We start from the raw sequence: 8,337 nt of genomic DNA, 5'->3' as shown, positions 1-8,337 counted from the left end.
TTACATTTTAAAGCATTTATCGGCCGATAATATCGGCAGTCCGATATTATCGGACATCTCTAAACATAATATAATGGTAATAGTAACATTAGGATTAAATACGCTGTACTTCTTCCTACTCCTTTTCGGGTAGTGTGTGACGAAAAAGGAGGATTACATACTGTTTTAGTTAAACGTGTGTCACGATTCTCTTACAGTGCCATGTGACGTTAGCCTGTAGCGTGTATGAAGAGGGGTCGTGTGTTTGCGTCTGATCGCCCCCTCCCTTTCTCGCTCTCTGCCTGTTTGTTCATCCTGATGTTAATTAGGAGGCAGGAGTCCATCGGTGTCAACGCTGTAGACTTTTATTGTTCTCCTCCCCTCCCCCTTCCCCTCTCCCTCCCAGCCTGCCCCCTCCCCGCCAGCCTCCAATGGGGAGACATTAATAACCCTCCCCCCATGGCGCACATGCTCACTGTACATGCCACAGTGTCTATGTGGCCCTGCTTGCTCTTGCCTGGCATGGTCATCCATCTCCCTGCACCCACCCGACCGACCATTGCAGTGCCTCCCTCCGCCCATCACACACACACACACACACACACACACACACACACACACACACACACACACACACACACACACACACACACACACACACACACACACACACGCAAACACTCATACACACCTCCCCAGCCCCCACTTTTGCATCTACACCTGAGAGCATTTGTCATCCCAACGCTCTGTGAGTTATGTGTGGATGGTGTGGTGGGGGGTGGGGTGGGGGGTGGGGGGGTTGGGGTGGGACTCCGACTCTAAGGCAATATGCAAAAAACGCAAAAAGGTAGACGCAGGTTGCCCTGGCAACAGCCGTGAGGTTATTTCCAAGCTCTGATGGAAATCAAGTTCATGTGCCAAGCAGGCATGCACCTCCATCCTCAGGAATATTAACGGGGGGTGTGGGGGTACTGCGGTGCGTGAGGCGAAGGCAGAGCTGAAAGGACAAAGGCATCTCCCCCCCCCCCCCCCCCCCCCCCCGCCCTCCTTGGGCTTTTATTTTAACGAGCTGGAGACACATTGTGCTGTCATTTGGCTCCTGCCACGGGTCCTTTTCACTTTCATTTTGCTTCTCTTTCCATTTTTGCACTCAGTGGCACCTGCCTTTTCTCACTTGTTTGTGCACACAAATGAGAAGCAAACTCCCCAGCTGTAAAGGCGCACATGGGAGGGATAAATAACTGCAGCAGGGCGAGCGCGGCGTTTGTGTTCGTATTTTCCCGACATCACCATGACAGGGAATGTCACCTGAAAGCAGATATTGTGATTTTTGTGCGGCAGAATTGAGTCCATCCATCCATCCATTTTCTACTGCTTGTCCCTTTCGGGGTCGCGGGGGGTGCTGGAGCCTATCTCAGCTGCAATCGGGCGGAAGTCGGGGTACACCCTGGACAAGTCGCCACCTCATCGCAGGGCCAACACAGATAGACAGACACCTAATCCTGCAAATAGTTGCTCATATTTCTGGTTATTGCATTCGTTTTTTTGGTGTGCCATTGAAATGGCTATTCGATTCATTGACACAGCCTTATTATGACACTGTAAGTGTTAAGGACAAGGTTTTTACTCTTTTGTGACACACAAGTGTGCTCCAGTCAGGGGATGGTGCTCAGATGCACTACAACTAACAATGCTGCTACTTCAATGGCAGTAACTCAATCACACTTACACACTCAGCTGCCACTTTATTAGGTACACCTGCATATACAGTTTTTAAATCCAATGCAACTTTTTCCTTTCCGTTACAATACTGATATTGGAGCCTTTAGTATTATAACCGATATTAGTCCGATACAATACCAGCAAGAATCAATGTTATTTTGTATTGTGGGATGTTTAAAAAAGGTTTGATTAAGTGAAATTGTTTTGTTTAGTCATGTTCTGTAGTTTTGGACTCCCTCAGTTTTTTGTGCAGGGGTTTGTTTTGGTTACCATGGGTACTGATTGGTTCCACCTGCCTCTGGTTAGTGTTCGGCACGCTCACCTGCTGCCGAGCACTAATCAGAGAGCTATTTTTTCACATTTTTTGCCATGTTCAGTCTGTCTTCGTTGTTTGCTGTATGCAACATTCACGTAGGATTATTTCTTGTTTCCTGGCTGAAGATTCCTGTGCTAAGTTTTGGGGAGTAAACCAGGCTCTCTACAATCTAAGGAGGACAGATGGTGAGAGCCATATCACCCTTAAAGGGGAACTGCACTTTTTTGGGAATTTTGCCAATCGTTCATAAAAGAAAGTCATGGCGACGGATGTACTTATAAAACCCCCCCCCCAAAAAACCATTCTAACTCCTAAATAAACGTAAATAAAAGCCACATACAGCAGAGTCAATGGAAGGTCATCTACTCTGCTTATAAAAAACAACAAAAAAAACATTTAAAAAGTGCCAACAATACTCCTTTTTTTTTATGGAGGTGTTTGGATGTTTTTAAGGGCTTTTATAGGCAGAATAGAGCGTCTCCTATAGGCTCCATCGTAAGCTGACTTTTGATTGCATGTATTTAATATTTAAAATGCATGAAAAAAGAAAAAAAACGTATTTGTTCTGTTCTTGTCTTACATAAGGATTGTGAATGATAGGCAAAATTCCAAAAAAGTGCAGTTTCCCCTTAATTGTTTGGCTTGACTTATTGTAGTAGTGTGGTGCATTCAGTGACACTCTGGAAACATGGAGTCTAATCCTGGATTTCCACTGAATGAGTAACGGCAATGGGAGCAGTCCCCACCGCCGTTTAGTTGCGTCCTCGCTTTGAAGCAAAAAAGCGGGGACTTTTTACTAGATCTTGCGAATCTGGGCGTGGTCACGTGAGGGAGTCGTAGTAAAGCGAACCACAAACACTTTTTTTAAAAGAGCAGAAGTAAATAAACTCAATCCTGCCATCACTGGCTGCTGAATGGCAAAACCTCTAAACGTCTCAAGCTTTTTCGTCCATCCATACTCACTGGCGGGCATCTGTGACGGCACTGACGTGACATTACTCGTAGAAAAGACAACCGTTTTGCCTTGCAGAACGACAACTTTATTTTTTATTTTTTGTAGCAAGCAACAACACAACAGTAACTTGATCCCTGGTGAGAGGTACACACACACACGCACACACACTCATTCACCTCCCCTGCTTCCCCAGCCCCCAAATCAGATGTATTTAACACAGGCCCCCATATAGCTGCCCAAAATATGCCTGTGATATGATTCCTCATCCATTTGTTTCAACGAGAGGAAATTGCGTCTGAAAACCTTTGACGAGGACGTTTCTAATTGTGAAATATAATCCGCCTTGAAAACTAAGTCTTTTATTTTGAAACTACACCGGATATTTTATTTTGCGTTTGTGTATGACTTCCTGTACAACGCAAGCAGATTCTAGCTAAATTGTGGTTAGAGTGTCCGCCCTGAGATTGGTAGGTTAAAATTAAGTTAAGGTTAAAGTACCAAACATTGTCACACACACACTAGGTGTTGTGAAATTTGTCCTCTGCATTTGACCCATCCCCTTGTTCACCCCCTGGGAGGTGAGGGGAGCAGTGGGCAGCAGCGGTGGGCGCACCCGGGAATAATTTTTGGTCATTTAACCCTCAATTCCAACCCTTGGTTGTGAGTTCAAACCCCGGCCGAGTCATACCAAAGACTATAAAAATGGGACCCATTACCTCCCTGTTTGGCACTCAGCATCAAGGGTTGGAATTGGGGGTTAAATCACCAAAATGATTCACGAGCGCAGCCACCGCTGCTGCTCACTGCTCCCCTCACCTCTCAGGGGGTGGAACAAGGGGATGGGTCAAATGCAGAGGTTAATTTCACCACACCTAGTGTGTGTGTGACAATCAGTGGTACTTTAACATTAACTTTAACTTAAAATGAACCAGCGTTTTGCAACTATCGGCACATACAGAAGCTCTGTGTATATTGCAGATGCCGGTGCCATTCCGCAGGCAGTGAAAAATGACACAATGACAAGAGTCTGCCGCCGTGGCGGTGCCGTTCTGCTGCCATTCCGCATCCAGTGGAATTCCGGAGTAAGCCTCTCGTCGACTTTGATTGTATGCTACAACTTTATTTGAATGTATGGAGGGTTGTTTTGCAGCTGTAAGTACCGTATTTTTCGGACTATAAGTCGCAGTTTTTTTCATAGTTTGGCCGGGGGTGCGACTTATACTCAGGAGCGAATTATGTGTGAAATTATTAAAACATTAGAGTTAGAGTTTGAGTTTATTTCGAACATGCAAGCATACAACATGATACATCACAATTTCCAGTTTCTCTTTTCAACATGTTCGAAAAGGAGTAGGAAGAAGCAGAGCTTATTTAATCCAACCCCTTTTCTTTACATAACAGTTGCTGAAACTTTTTTATTCACTTCCTGTTCTCAATTTATTCACAATAAACTCCATAGGTAATCACAATAAAAATAAATAAATAAATAATAGTAAGAATTTAATAATAATAATTGGTGAAGAAAGTCATATTTCATATGATGAGATAAGTAAGATTACTTTAAGAATGAATGAATGGATGGATGAAATAAATTGAGAATGTTTGTCATGGTTCTTCTTCTTTGTACTTTGTAAACACTTTAAGTTTGAAGAGTTTCTTGAAGTGGATCATATTAGTACATTGTTTGATTGCTTTGCTTAATCCATTCCATAATTTAATTCCACATATTGATATACTGAAGGTCTTAAGTGTTGTACGTGCGTACAAATGTTTTAAATTACATTTTTCTCTAAGATTATATTTCTCCTCTTTTGTTGAGAAGAATTGTTGTATATTCTTGGGTAGCAGGTTATAGTTTGCTTTGTGCATAATTTTAGCTGTTTGCAAATTCACTATGTCGTGGAATTTCAGTATCTTTGATTCAATAAATAAAGGATTTGTATGTTCTCTATATCCAACATTATGTATTATTCTAACTGATCTTTTTTGTAACACCGTTAATGAATGAAGTGTACTTTTTTAATTATTTCCCCATATTTCTACACAGTAGCTCAGATATGGTAACACTAGTGAGCAGTATAGAATATGAAGTGATTTTTTGTCTAGAACATGTTTTGCTTTATTCATTATTGACGTGTTACTTTATGTTGTATATTTTTTACGTGAGATTTCCAGTTCAATTTATCATCAATCATTATACCTAGAATTTGGTTTCATTTACTCTTTCAATTTCTATTCCGTCTATTTGTATTTGTGTTTGACTTTCTCTTCTACTATTACCAAATAGCATTATTTTAGTTTTACTAAGATTCAACGATAGTCTGTTTTTGTCAAACCATCTTTTTAATTTGTTAATTTCTTCTGTTATTATTTGTATTATCTCCTGTGTGTTCTCTCCTGAACAAAACGCTGTTGTATTACCATAAAATATCAAAGAATATTATTTAGCTCATTCACGTAAGAGACTAGACGTATAAGATTTCATGGGATTTAGCGATTAGGAGTGACAGATTGTTTGGTAAACGTATAGCATGTTCTATATGTTATAGTTATTTGAATGACTCTTATGTACTATACTGACTATAACGTACACTTATTCAGCCTGTTGTTCACTATTCTTTATTTATTTTAAATTGCCTTTCAAATGTCTGTTCTTAGTGTTGGGTTTTAGCAAATAAATTTACCCAAAAAATGCGACTTATACCCTAGTGCGACTTATATATGTTTTTTTCCTTCTTTATTATGCATTTTTGGCAGGTGCGACTTATACTCCGGTGCGGCTTATACTCCGAAAAATACGGTAGTTAAAAAAAAAAAAAAGCACAAACATGTTTAATCATACTAAAACCGAGACAGTGTATTAAAACTGGGGCATATTTTGGATTTAGGTTTGGATGTGATTCTTTATCTCACAATGGGGAAATAATGTGGTTGCAGAGCAGATTTTTATATAGTAAACCACAAAAGGGACAAGCGGTAGAAAATGGATGGATGGAAATCTAAAAATTAGTAATAAACAATACACATTGCGCACTACTGATTGTAGTATGTGCGGATTAATAATAAAACGAAAATCACTATCACCTAAAACCCAATCATGCTGGGAACGTCTGAAAACCGAGGTACCACTGTATTTACATTCACACACTCATTGTTACAAGTTACGCTCACATGCTTTAAAATGCAATATGTTTTTAATGTATTCTTATGTTGTTTTTATATGTTGCTGAAATTAATGTGAAAGCATGATAATGCCATCATGAAATACAGCCTGTATCCAGCAAACAATCCCCCCCACCACCACACACACACACACACACACACTTTGCTTACAGTATGATATAAGGAATGAATCTCCCGAGGTTAGAATCAATACGCCGTAAACTACAATTTACAGTTTAAACCTCTGGGGCCACCCCATGGCCACATCTGACAGGCCTTGTGTCACCGTGTCAGGCTGCTGTGCGCTACGAGCTGATAGGCTGTCCTCTTCATTTGCATTTTAACACGATGTTCACACTCCAGTTGACGCATTTGCAACCCACCACTTATCCCATTACAGAGTGTCACTGATTGCAGCATTGTTGGCTGGTCAGCTCATCTCCCGCTGTATTGTATTGTGCATTGGGACCCGGCTCAGCTCGGCACAGCACACACGCAGGCATTCACTTTATGTGCTTACAGTATCTCCTTTTATACCCACAAGGGTTCAAATACATTGAAATGTGTGCTTTTCTTTATGGTTGCTATAAGCATCATTGTATAAATATCGCCTGTATTTGTGGTGTGTAAAAGCCTGGGTTCCCTGTTGAATTTGAATAAAATCTTAAATGAACACCATCATACCAAAATATTGTCTACCCTGAACTGATTGCCAGGTATTTTGATAGTCGATTAGTCATCAATTATCTTAACGATTAGTCGTCTAATCGGATTATGAAGCATAAACCTATTCATTAACTTTAATTTGGCAATCTGCTTTTGAATGCAACTTTATTTTTAGGCAAGTGTTACCTAACAAAGATGAATAGTAGAATAATAATTATTGATTCATACTGTAACTGTGCAGCTCGTTAAGCTGTTACAAAAACAAATATACCGCCGTCTCACAGGGCCGGCCCGTGGCAAAGGCCATATAGGCAAATGCTAAGGGTGCCGTCCATCAGGGGGCGCCACGCCAGTGCCACAAATGTTGGAGAAAAAATAAAAATAAAGTTGGTACCATTATTTCTAAATACAAAAACTAATCCCACGTTAATCAAAATGCAAAGTAAAGCCTATTTAATAGAAATATTATTTGTTACAACATTACGCCCCCCCCCCCCCCCCCCCCCCCCCGCACGGTGCGCCCCCTTCCTTCCCTTTGGACGTCACCACATCAAAAAATCAACACAGGATGTCAAAACGGCCAAAACTGTCAGGTGCCCAGGGAAGAAAAAAGAGAAAAGAAGAGGAGGAGAAACGAGAAAAAGACAGAGGTAGCAGGTAGGTAACGTTAGCCTACATGAAATTATTTGTCTGTTACAGAATGTGATAGTAACCTGGCTTTTTAGCATTAAGTTAATGTTACATGATTCGGCAATTGCTAATCAATAAATAGCTAGTTCTGTTTTAACGTCGGGTTAATATTGTGGAGGGGGCTAAATTGTTATGGAAAATAATAATGTAACGTTAGGTAATTACAGTACTCCCACCTTACATTCCTCAGGGACATTTGTATTAGATCTTTTAAGCAGGTGTTTTTTGTTTACATTGTTATTGCCTTCTGGTTAGCTAATGTTTGCCCTGCAGGTAATAGTCACTTTTCCACCCCTTTATATATTAGGTGTAGTTGTAAGCCTAGTTGTTAAAGTGCACATCATTAATGTTAATTAAGCAATATCACATGAAAGGGAAAGCTGTTTTTTAATTTGAGCACTGCTGTGATTCGGTTAATGATAATCATAACATAACATTCTCATATAATATGTTAATTTGCTTTCTTTAAGTAAAAAAAAAGGTCAAAGACAAAGCTATTCAGTTTCTTGTGAGTATATACACTTCACTGCCGATGTGGGGGGGCGCCACCTAAAATCTTGCCTAGGGCGCCAGATTGGTTAGGGCCAGGCCTGCCGTCAGCACATACTCTGCCCCTGCCCTATAGTGCTCGTCCTTAGTACCATGGACATCGGCGGTGACTTTTCCTCCTGCAAGCAGCGCTGACTACACCTCCCCCCAGAGTGTATTATTGCTGTTTATGGTTCCCAGGGTCTTGAACACACCATGTTGGCGGAGAATGAGGAAGAGCACGGAGACGGACATGTGTGCACGGGAGGGATTATGGGTTGAAATTGGGCCGGTTGTTAGCATATGATTGGTATTAAAA

At 41.1% G+C, this 8,337-nt stretch overlaps 1 long non-coding RNA gene across 2 annotated transcripts in view; it reads left to right on the top strand.

The window, feature by feature from the left end:
* The first annotated feature begins 2,094 nt into the window (after window positions 1-2,094).
* The window catches only part of LOC133634042 (uncharacterized), an 81,778-nt gene continuing 75,535 nt past the window's right edge, over window positions 2,095-8,337 (top strand). For both annotated transcript variants that reach the window (XR_009821870.1, XR_009821869.1), the window contains exon 1: window positions 2,095-2,202. This is a non-coding gene — a long non-coding RNA (uncharacterized LOC133634042). The remainder of the gene's footprint in view (window positions 2,203-8,337) is intronic.

This window comes from Entelurus aequoreus, linkage group LG18 (assembly GCF_033978785.1).
Source record: "Entelurus aequoreus isolate RoL-2023_Sb linkage group LG18, RoL_Eaeq_v1.1, whole genome shotgun sequence".
NCBI classification, from domain to species: Eukaryota; Metazoa; Chordata; class Actinopteri; order Syngnathiformes; family Syngnathidae; genus Entelurus; species Entelurus aequoreus.
Note: the sequence above shows the minus strand (reverse complement) of the source record. Positions and strands in the feature narration are given on the sequence as shown.